Here is an 11,792-nt window from a genome sequence, read left to right on the forward strand (position 1 = left end):
TAATGCACAGTGTACTGGGCTAGAACTGGAATACGCAGTCAGAGACGGGCAATAACAGTTATCATGCAACAATCGAATATCTCACACACTGAAATGACCTCCCAAGAACTGCTGGGTTTATTCCCTCCCCCCCCCCTTGTATTCCTATGGCTCAACAACAATCAAGCAATGCAGATATGTTTTTAAAATTGAAACAAAACAAGACAAAAGCAGTTGAGCTGGGGAGGGAAAGAGGAGAGAAGGAGGTTTTAGGACACCATTCATTTATAAAGATTTGGAAATCTAGAATTTTGCTTTTTTTTTTTTTTTTTTCGTGGTTCAACAGTCAATCCATCAGGAACCAAAATAATCTGAGCTTCCCCATTCCCGATGAGGGTCCTTCCGGAAGCCCTGGGTGGGCATTCTCATCGTATCACTTATTGCTTGTCTCGTGGCATTTGAAGTGGGAACATAAAACCTAGGGAAGGAGGCCAGTTTTTAATATCCAAACCACCAAGTCTAAATCTGGGTTTGTGAGCCTCCAAGGCTTCATTAGAGGGAAGGATAATATCGGCTTAGGCCTCACCTCAACCCACGAGACATCTGAATTCTGATTTATGATCTAGCTGGACCGACATATGCAATCAAGAAATCTCATGTTCCATTGCTTTTCAAAAGTGTTAAAGCAATAGCAAAAGGACCAAACTTTTCTCCGTCCCTGATGGACTCGCCCATGGGGTCATGGAGGTAGCTGGAGGTCAAAGGAATAGTTTAGAACAAGCTGTGTTTTCTTCCTGGATTTGCCACTGCATGACTAAGTGGCCACATTTTAGATTCCTCCAACTTTCTGAGAGTCTCAGGTGAGAAGGAACAATGATCCCTGCATTTAAAGGACATGCTTTATGCTCCTCAATGGAGGTCAAGGGGCTATGCCTGCCTTCCAGCAGGGAAGGGGATACAGGGATGATAGGAAGTGGGCATGGAATATGTCAGGCAAGCTCTTCTAGGGGACTGTCCCTTTCAACTATGAGCACCTGATTTAAAAAAAAAAAAAAACTACACTCATTTTTTAAAGGTTCATTTTAAAAGTTCCTTGTTTGGGGAAATTATAAAGATGCCTAGATAAGAGTCAGTATGTTTGAGTGTAAGCAAGATCTTACAGTGTAAAAACTATTTTCACATACACAATCTAACTCATTCTAATAGCCTTTCTGCAAGGAAGCTTTCTCTCTACAGAAGCACATTCAGGTTTAGGGATGACAAGGACATGGGTAAAGGGTGCCTTGAGCCCACATAGCCTGGCTTACCCTTTGTCTGTGGCCTGGCAGACACTGAATACAGCAAACTGAGCCTGAGGATGCCATGTAGATGCACGGCTGTCCTTTGAGGGTATCAGCACAGCATAGTTATATGAGATTAGAGTTGGGTAAGTCATTAAGAATACACAACTCAACCATTTCATTGCACTGTAAGAAATGCAAAGCTCAAGACAGGTTTTGCAGAGCTGGGAAGATGGCTCAGTTAGTAAGTACCTGGGTTCGACACCCGGCATCCACATAAAGCATTTGTGCTCTACAGTTGTACCATAGCACAGGGGTGGAGGGTGGGGAGTGGGGATGGGGCGACACAGGTTGGTCCCTGTGGCTTACTCGCTAGCCAGACTAACTTGGTGGATGGGTAAGCCCCAGGTCTTCAGGAAAGACTCCATCTCAAAGAATAAGGTGGGGGCTGGAGAGACAACTGAGCCATTAAGAACATTTGTGTAACCATGAGGATGAAACAGATTCCAGCCCATACAGAACAAGCCAGACATCCCAGGAATGCTCCCAACTACAGCTCCCAGTGACGTGATACCCTATTTTGGCTTCCACGTGTAGCATGTACAAACACACACACTGGAACATACACATACACACACACACACACACACACACACATTAATTAATTAATTAATTAATTAATTAATTAAAAATCCCAAGGTGGGCCACTCCTGAGGAATAACACCTCAGCTTTTCCTTTGCCTTCCTCACACATGTATGCATGTTACACTGAAGTACACATATCCACATACATGCTCATATAAAAACACACATTCACCCAAGATTTTACTGGCAACAAGGCTCCACACAGTCCATGAGAGAAGAATTGCAATCATTTGGAACATTGTTGCCTACATTTCCTGGAGGCGCTTAAATCCAGAATTTTGTTTTGTTTTGTTTCTTGAGACAGTGGTTTCTCTGTGTAGCCCTGAGTATCCTGGACCAGGCTGGCCTTGAACTCAGAGATTCACCTGCCTCTGCTTCTCAAGTGTTGGAATTAAAGGTGTGCACCACCACTGATTCACTAGTCCAGAATTTTTATACCATTCTGACAGGTAAGACCTACTTTTATTTCACAGACATGCAACTGAAGACAATGTGTCCAGCTTGGATCCCGCACACCAATTAACTACCTCTTTTTTTTTTTTTTTTGTAATCACTTTGTGAATCGCTTCCTTGAGGTAAAGGTCCCATGGATTTTGTAATATCAAAGAAGGTGAGTTGTCCTACATAAGCCTTGTCCCTTGGGTGTCACTTTGCTCCTCTTGGAGACAGAGTCTGTGGAACCCTCTATAGCAGTCAATCCAATTCAATTTTTGAATGAGCACGTGCAGCAAACAGAAATCTTTACCACATTTGGTGCCTCTCATTATCGAGATGGCCTTCCAGCCTGCGGCTCCCGAAGTGTTTCGGATGCAGTGGCCCCACAGTTTTCTACTGTTAAGAACCGTCTTGGGACCTGGTCCCCCTGAAAGTCCCAACTGCGGAAAGAACCACGAAGAGTTGATTTTTGCGGGCAGTGCACACAACTTCGCCAACAAGTAGGCTTCTTTTTCAGGTCAATTAAACCTGTGTTCAATAAAACTGCACCAGAGATGAGAGGCCTGGGGAAGGGGTTATTGATGGCATGTAGGTGGCTCCTGGGGAGAGGCTGTCCTTGTTGAACTTGATTAAAAATCATTTCCAAACCTGAAGTTCCACGGAGCTGCATCCTTTTCCACCATCCCCATCTGCCTTCACCCCTCCCTCCCTATCCACCACCCCTCCAATCTTGCTGAAGATGCTTGGCAAGTGGTAGCGTATTTAATCCAAAGACTGCCTGTGCCTGGCATGGGCCAGGGCACCAGCGCTAAAAGTGATAAATGTTTTTTTTTCTTGTCAGGTGAAGGGGGAAAAAAACCAAGACAAAGCACAGCAGCTCTTGACTTAACTAACATCGTGGCAGGGTGGAGTCTTCAAGCTAAGTGTTATTTTTCAGCTCTCTAAACCGGGTGGGTTTCTTATCTCAGAAACATTACTTAACCTCCCAGAGCCTCCATTTCTCAGCTCTAAGATGGAGATGATGGCGTTTGTCTCATCCAGCGCTGTACTAAAGGAGGCCGGCTTCACTTGTTAGTAAGACAATAATCTCACAACCACAGATTGGATACTCCAGCCACCCAGATCAGCTTTATAAAACTTAACTATTGGACAAACAAATCTACAATACCACCAGATTCTTCACACTTTCTAGAAAACGTGTAGATGTAGAAATAAGAATTTCGAAAAATGTAGATTTGGTTGTCTTGTGGGGAAACGAATAGGCACGTCTGTAACAATGGTCCTCACTCTGTCCACCTCTGACACAAAACTTCAGATAGTGAGTGTGGTGGCACATGGACAGCAGCCCCGAACTTAGGGGGCTGAGACAGAGGATGGGGACCTTTAGGATAGCCTGGGCAATGTAAGGGGCTCAAAGCTAGCCTGGGCTCCATAGCGAGACCCCGTCTCAAAACAACGAAGGAAACAGAAACACCACCAAAACCCAAACCAAAAACGAACAAAATATTCAGGCAAGAATAGAAGAGCTGTGTTGGAATCCTGACTCTGCCCACCTTTGTAACCCCGAGGACGCGTCCGCTCGAGCCTGCCCCCCTGTTTCCTTATCTGGCAAATGTACGTGATGATGCCTTCCTTTAAGGGCAAGCCCCAGTTTCAAGACACGCAGCAATTGTTTTCATTCATAGTTGTCAGCACTGGGGGGAGGCTCCGTTTAACCAGCAAAAATCACAGTGAAGAAGCTGCAGACATTGAAGCGATCCAAGCTCCTTTGGAAAAAAACAGGCGCTTCCTCAGACTGATCTACACTCATAAAAACACGTTATTTCCACAGGTACATTCTCCTAAAAAGTTTCATCATGTACATGAATTGATCATCTATGACTGTCGGGTTTGCGCTATTGGATGGTCCTAGAGGAAAGAAAGAGGCACCAGCGTTGATCATCTGTTCCATGTGGGGAACCGTGTTAATTATTTCCGCATAGGTCAACGTTGCCCTTCGCTTCTTCTGAACACTCTGTGAGGGGGGGGGGGTGAACTAGACTGTTACGTTTAACACCCAAGGAAACTGAGGCATGCAGACAGGAAATGAACTTCGGATAGTAAAGAGCCAAGCTAAGCCTGGCTTCAGATGAGGGCATGCAGCCTTCAAAGTCCAGGCTCTCCCCCTTCATTGGCTATGGAGGCTTTCTCCAGAATCACAGAGGATGGAAACCTCCAGGGCAGTTTCTCGTGGGAGTGTTAGGAGAAGCAAAGATGTGAAAGTTCTGGTAAGAAGAGCGCCGTGGTCCCTAACTTCCTAGTCCCCTTTACTTAGTATCTTCCAACTCCTTGAGAAAAGGAATAAAGTTCAGAATATCTTTCAGATGACTGTGAGAAGTGTCCTTGGCTGCATGGGGCAGCTGGTAGTTTTCTTTGAACATGTTACCTGGAAAATGATGCTTTCTTTTTCCTTTCTTCCTCCATCCCTTTCTCCCTCCCTCCCTTCCTCTCCCCCTCCTACCCTCCCTTCCTTATTCCTTCCTTCCTCTTCCTTCCCTCCTTCTCTCCTTCCTCCCTCCCTCCCTCCCTCCCTCACTTCCTTCCTCCTTCTCTCTCTTACTTCTTCCTCCTTTCCTCCCTCTCTCCTTCCCTCCCCTCTTTCCTTCCTTCATCCCCTCTCTCCTATTCTCTCCCTCGCTTCTTTTCCTCCCTCTTTTCCTCTCTCTCTCTCTCTCTCTCTCTCTCTCTCTCTCTCTCTCTCTCTCATATCTTCCTTCCTTCCTTCCCTATGTAAATAGCATCCTAAACCTAACTTGAACGCATACCATATATAAAGAGAAAACCAGAACCATATTGCGACAACACATTCCTACTGACCAGGAGGAAGAGACCATGCTTTCCTAAGCTATCAAAGCCAAGTGTTCTACTGAGGGAGTGTGATGCCTTTCACCCAGCATGGTGCCCGGCTGGTTCTGTAAACATATACACACATACACAAATATCAGACGAGGGTCAGATGTGTCCTCCAGGGTATGATTCTGTCCAGAAGATGTAAGAGAAGAAACATTTGCATGGGGCGTGTTATAGCTCTCTCTTTTCATTGCTTAAGCCTTCCAAGGAATCCTATACTCTTGTCATTTTACAGTTTATACAAAGTCCAATAAACTTCCTTTTTAAAAAAAAGTCTCAGTAAGTCCGACTAATTTGAATTTTGTCTTCGGAAGATTTAAAATGAGTGTCAGCTGCCTTTCCTGTTGCCCTGACCAAGCTCCTGACTGAAGCAGCTTGAGGGAGAAAACACTCAGGCTAGACTCACAGCTTCAGAAAGTTCTGTGCATTGTGACAGAGAAGGCGAAGTGAGCAGGCTTAGTGGGAAGGTGAAGCAGCCACTGCTCGCACAGCATGGACAAGGAGGCCGACGGCCCCAAGAAGCCAGAGGTCAGGATAGTCATCAAAGGCCCACCAATTCCTCCTCCGGGTTGACTGCCTCCCATGATAGCCTCACCAGTAGAGGACCATATGTTGAAACGCATGGTCCATGAAGACATTTCACAGTAAGCCACAGCACCTGTCACATGCCTGCCATGGACACATGGCCTCTGCTCTCACAACTAAATCACAAGTAGAGCTATTACCTCCAACTTTAACCCTCAAAAGATCAGGTGTAGGCGGGCCAAGCAACATTTTTAAAGCTATGCACGTAGTAAGAACTGGAGATACAGTTTTCACCTAACTCTAAAGCCATGACTTTCAAGGCTCCAGGTCTCCTGACAGAGAGCAGCCACACCAGGCTTTGCCCATATGGACCAGCATTGGTTGTGAAACCAGGGCAATCCTCAGGGTTCATCTTTTTGGAATTTGTGCCAACTGAGAAGAGAATGGAGACTGCGGTTAGTACGGGGGCCATGTGATTGGAAAAATAAGCTTTTAGGAATGAAGAAGAGGAGGAAGGTAGAGGAGGAAGAAGGAGGAGGAGGAAAGGAAGAAAAAGAAGAAGAGGAGGAAAAGAAGAAGGAGGAGGGGGAGGGGAAGAAGAGGAGAAGGGAGAGGGGAAGGGGAAGGGTGAGGAAGAAACAACCAATGGACGAAGAAGAGGAATAGAAAGTTTCCATGGTGCAGCTGTGACGGTTTAGACACAGTCAAGCTGAACAGACAGACAGGCAGGGACAGCTACAGGAACTCGTCCCCTGGAAGCCCTCTGAAGTAACAGAACAGGAACAAAGGAAGGACTCACAGAGGACCTTGGGTCAGCTTCGACACACACGGAAGGGTCTCAGATGGGAAAGCGATTTCTGGAGGTGACTTTGGAGTGATGTCTTTAAAGCAAATGGAAAAAAAAAAGAATTAAAAAATGATGAATTACAGTATAAGAAAGCCAGTAGACCATGGCCACATCAGCGTCACTTGTGCCCATACCTGTGGGTTGTCATTGCAGAGTCAGGGTTTCTGGGTTTCCGATTGACTTGGATGATAAGGCCCTGGCAGCCCCACGCAACACTGTGGGAGGCCAGGTAGACTTCCCAAAACTGCTGCACCCAACACTGTGGGAGACCAGGTAGACTTCCCAAAGCTGCTCTACCTAACACTGTGGGAGACTAGTAGACTTCCCAAAGCTGCTCTACCTAACACTGTGGGAGACTAGGTAGACTTCCCAAAGCTGCTGCACCCAACACTGGGAGACTAGGCAGACTTCCCAAAGCTGCTGCACCCAACACTGTGGGAGACTAGGTAGACTTCCCAAAGCTGCTCCACCCAACCCTGTGGGAGACTAGGTAGACTTCCCAAAGCTGCTGCCAGCCTTGAGGTGTCTCTTGGATGCGGAACTGTTTTGTGAGAGAAAACAGATGAATAGAAGCAAAGGATATAGAAACACCAGGCAGGTGGCAGGAAAGACATCCGAATGTCAGGACAGAGAGGAAATGTGTAAAGTGCATCTGTATGTACATATGGCTGAAACTGGAGTTGGATTAGAAATTACTCCAAAGCTAATTAGTGCTCAGAGAGAATCCCTTTGTCACAGGCTTGATCTAAGCACTTTATCTCCGTGAACAATGGGGGCCAGGCTGCGCTGCCTTAGGCTAGTGAGTAATGGCCTGAGCCATCTGGGGCTGTTCTCCAGCACCTGAACCCAGGGGGAGCCTCTCTGCATGGGACCCCATGGAAACTCCGCTGCTGCCCCCAGGCCCCTGCCAGTCAGGAGCCTTGATCTCAGCACAAGGAACAAGATGTCCCTGGAAATAACCTGAAGTCGCTCTCTTAGATTCTTTCCTCTCTTTGCCTTTTCCTGTCTTTATAAGAGTTAACCGAACAATAATGGTTATTACACCACTGGTCTTTGAAGGAGGAAGCGGAGGCAGTATTGCAGGGTGGGACTGCTTATGAATGAGCTGAACAAAGAAGAACCAAGCAGCCACAGATGAGAAATACAGACAAGAAAGAGCAGGGAGGAAAATTTTGTTTCGGCTCACCGAGTTGGAGGTTTCCGTCCATGGTGGGATGGCTCTGTTGTTTTCCTGCAAATAGTGAGAGAGAGAGAGCATGGTGGCCTAAGTGTGTGGCAGGGGAAACTGTTCATCTCATGGCCACCAGGAAGTAAATAGAGAAAGGAAGGAGCATTGTCCCACAGTCTCCTTCCAGGGTGTGCCACCAATGACTTAACTTCTCCCCCTGGGCCTCAACTGTCTACCTACCTCAATAGTACCATGGACTGGTGGCTAAGCCTCAACACATGGGCCTTTAGGGGACGTGCAATCAAAGCCTAGCAAGCGGCCAGCATTTGCTCCCTCCTTGCCCCATTCTCTGAGCTGGGTACTTTGCACACGTTAACTCTCTTTCTCCCCACTGTGCCGAGAGCCAGGTTCTGCTTTACTTTTACCTTGAAGGTCAGTTATAATATAGCATAACCACCTGCAGCCATCTAACTTGTAAGGCTGAAGTGGAATTCACATCCAGAATTCTGGGGCTGATTTTCCTGACCAATTTAATTTCTAATTGTCTTCTAAACACTTATTCTTATCCCACAGAAAAGTGTAGATCTCGCCCCTTTTCAAAGATGCTTCCTTTGGCCACAAAGACCCACAGAAATCTCTGGCTAGTCAAATGCAGAGCATCAGCTACCATGGGGTTCCCACTCCCAGTTGGTATATCTACATGGCAACCCCTACATTGAAGGTTTAGAGAACATCAGCAAAGAGGGGATGCAAAGACTGTAAGAACCAAAGGACCAGAATACTTTGAGACTGTATCTTTTGTATATGACAGGGATGCTTCACCCATGAGAAGTCAGCAATGCAGATGCCTAAACAAGACCTGCAGAATGACTGTACCAATCAGCATGCCAGTGGGGATGGGAAACATTTCATAAGGACCCACCCTCCGAGATGAAGAGTTGCAGACGGTTAGTGACATCTGAAAGCTGGAGAATAAGTTTTTCCCTGGGACAAGACCACTAACGGATTATCCAGTCCCAAGTGGTCAGCCCTAAACACAGATATGTAGAAGCAACACTAAATGGATTCAGTCCAGATAGCTATATCCCTCTATCTATCTATCTATCTATCTATCTATCTATCTATCTATCTATCTATCTATCTATCTATCTACCTACCTACCTATCTACTTATGCAATAATAATAATTCTAGAAGAAGAGGTAATGGATCTGAGAGGGAGTAGGGTAGATGAGGGAAGAGGAAAGGGAGGAAATAAGTACAGTGTACTTATTTATAAAATTCTCAAAAAAATTAAAAAATATATTTGAAAAATTCTGTGGCTAGAGAGATGGTTTAGCAGATAAGAGAACAAGCCTGATGGGCAAGCATGGGAACCTGAGTTCACATCCCCAGCACCCACCCAAGAAAAGAAACAAGTATGGCCACATATGCCTGTAACTCCAGAACTATGTAGGAAAGAGATAAGAGGATCATTGGTATTTAATAGCCACTAGCCCAGCTCCAGGGTCTAGGAGAGTTTGTGAGATGAGGATGTCTCCCTCTGGCTGCTGCATGGGAGGCATAGGTACACACACTCACACTCTTGTGTGTGCATGCACCACACATACACACAAAGAATTCTTCCTAGCATCTTTTAAGAAATATCTTAGAAGAAATTAATAAGCGAAAAAGGCTTTATTCTTTGATTTAATTTTAATTATGTACATAATGTAGAATTTCAAATAGTACCTCAAGGCTTCAAATGAAATCCAATTCCTTTCCCTTAAGACACCTCCAATTCCCACACCCCACAAGCAGCTACTCCCAATTATTTAGTTGTTTCGGCTACTGGCTAACCTTGTATTTCAAAACAAAAAGTCTGCATAGCCTTTTCTCAACTCTTCAGTTTCATGGGTTTCCAATTCTGGAATGTAAAAATTTATCTCTTTATGCACAATAGTTTCCTAACCTCAACATATAATGATAAAGCAATATTCAGTCAAACCACTATTTTCTGCTTTTCCCCATAATCCCGAAGATATTATCCACAAAGTCATGTAGACTGGTCACATTCTACTTCCTGTGACAATGCTCCTCCCCTCTTTCTTGGAGTTCATTGTGTCCCATTTGATTTGTCTAGCTTTCCATGAAACATTCACAAATTAAGTCCCTATTCCCTGCTAGACTTATGAATGCCCACTTAATATAGTCAAACATATCCATTATACTCATATTTAATTTTTCATGGAAATATCCTATTTAATATATTTTATAATTCTTTGAGAATTTCATGCATGTATGCATGTAATATATTTCGATCATACACACATGTTCCTTTCCTAGTCCCTCCCAGATCCCACTTCTCCCAACTTCATGCCCTCCATTTTTTTTTATAACCTTTTGGAAATATCGTGATACTCTGCTACTTCCTGCTTCTCTCCAGAAAGATCTTTGTAGATACTCTTCCTAGATGCAATTTGGATAAATCTTTTCACCTGGTGCCAAGATCTCTTCAGTTCCTGGACCTTGTATTCTGTTATTTATCCTAGTAGAGGGACCCAAGTGACTTCCTGAAAAGATGGCAGATAAATATGACTCCTCTGAAAATCTACACAGTCTACCTTCACAAATAAACGAGGATCAAATTCCAGGCTGCAAATAACTTTACCTAAAAAAAAAACCTTGAGACTGTTTTCTACCTTTCTTTTTTTTTTCAGAGACATTGTCCTAATGTTGTATTTCTAGTGTTTAACCAACATAATTATTTTTATCACCTTATTTTAATTTCTAATAGTTGTGTTTTAATCTGTAGATACACACATATTTAATATATTCCCACTTTATAGCGAGCTATTTTACCTTTTCTTTTGAAGAACATTGCTTGAATTGTAATTGCTCTGAATTAAACAATTGCTCTGAGCAACATTTTTCTGTTTATTGATTCCTTTCTACATTGTTTTACTGTGTTTGTCGTCACTGAGTTAGACTTTCAGAGAAGGCTGGGCAAGATAAACTCAGTGTGTTCATTTCGTCTTGTTCAATCAAGAGTTCAGTGGTGGCATTTCAAATCAGCGAGGAAACCTAAGTGGCATGGAGGTAGTTATGAAACAAATTTGGATTTCTATGTACAGTTTCTCAAAAATAAATACTTTAATTTGAAAAACTAAAAAATTCAAATATGTGTTAATTCAGTCTCATGATTGGGAAGATGTTTTAAGGATGCTATATAGTATAAAACACATAAAGGGTCGTTAGTAGATTGGAACTTTAAAAGTATAAATTTCTGAAAGACAAAATAAAATAACTTAAAAGTAACCAGACATTTGTTTCTAATATATATGATCAACACAGGATTAGTAAACTCAAAACATAAGAAACTTCAATGAATGACCCAGAAAAAGAACCAAATTTTAAAACAGGCAAAAGACATGAAAGAGTGGCTCACAAAAAGGAAATATAAATGATAAATAAAATGATTACAAATATAATAACCGATTATTTTCTGATTAACATGGCCAGCATAGTTTTGTCCTAAGGGCTGGCTGGTATTTTTTTCCTTAAGAGCCATGTCAATAACTGATACAGCACAGGATAATGAGCATTTTCAGGCAAATGCATTAGCTCAGCTTCCTGCAGAGCAAAATGCCACTCTGTCTCGTAATGGAGACAGCGTAACAATCTATTGAACCTTAAATGTTTAATATACTCAATAACCAAAAAATCAATTTCTAGAAATTTTTATAAGGAAATTATGTGTGTGCTAAGATTTTCATTACAAAATTATTAGTGGAAATATTGTTTACGATAGTAAAACATGAGTAATTGCAAGATGATAAGACAGTCTTCTTTTTTTTCCTTATTTATTTTTTTGTGGTGTTGGTGACTAAACTCAGGGCCTTGTGCATACTAGGCAGGCATCTCTAGCTCTAAGATAGATTTCCAGCCCAGTAGTCTTTATTCCTTTTTATTATTATTATTATTATTATTATTATTATTATTATTATTATTATTATTGTTTTATGTGCATTGGTGTTTTGCCTGCAT

This window comes from Peromyscus maniculatus, chromosome 9 (genome assembly GCF_049852395.1).
Source record: "Peromyscus maniculatus bairdii isolate BWxNUB_F1_BW_parent chromosome 9, HU_Pman_BW_mat_3.1, whole genome shotgun sequence".
NCBI lineage: Eukaryota > Metazoa > Chordata > Mammalia > Rodentia > Cricetidae > Peromyscus > Peromyscus maniculatus.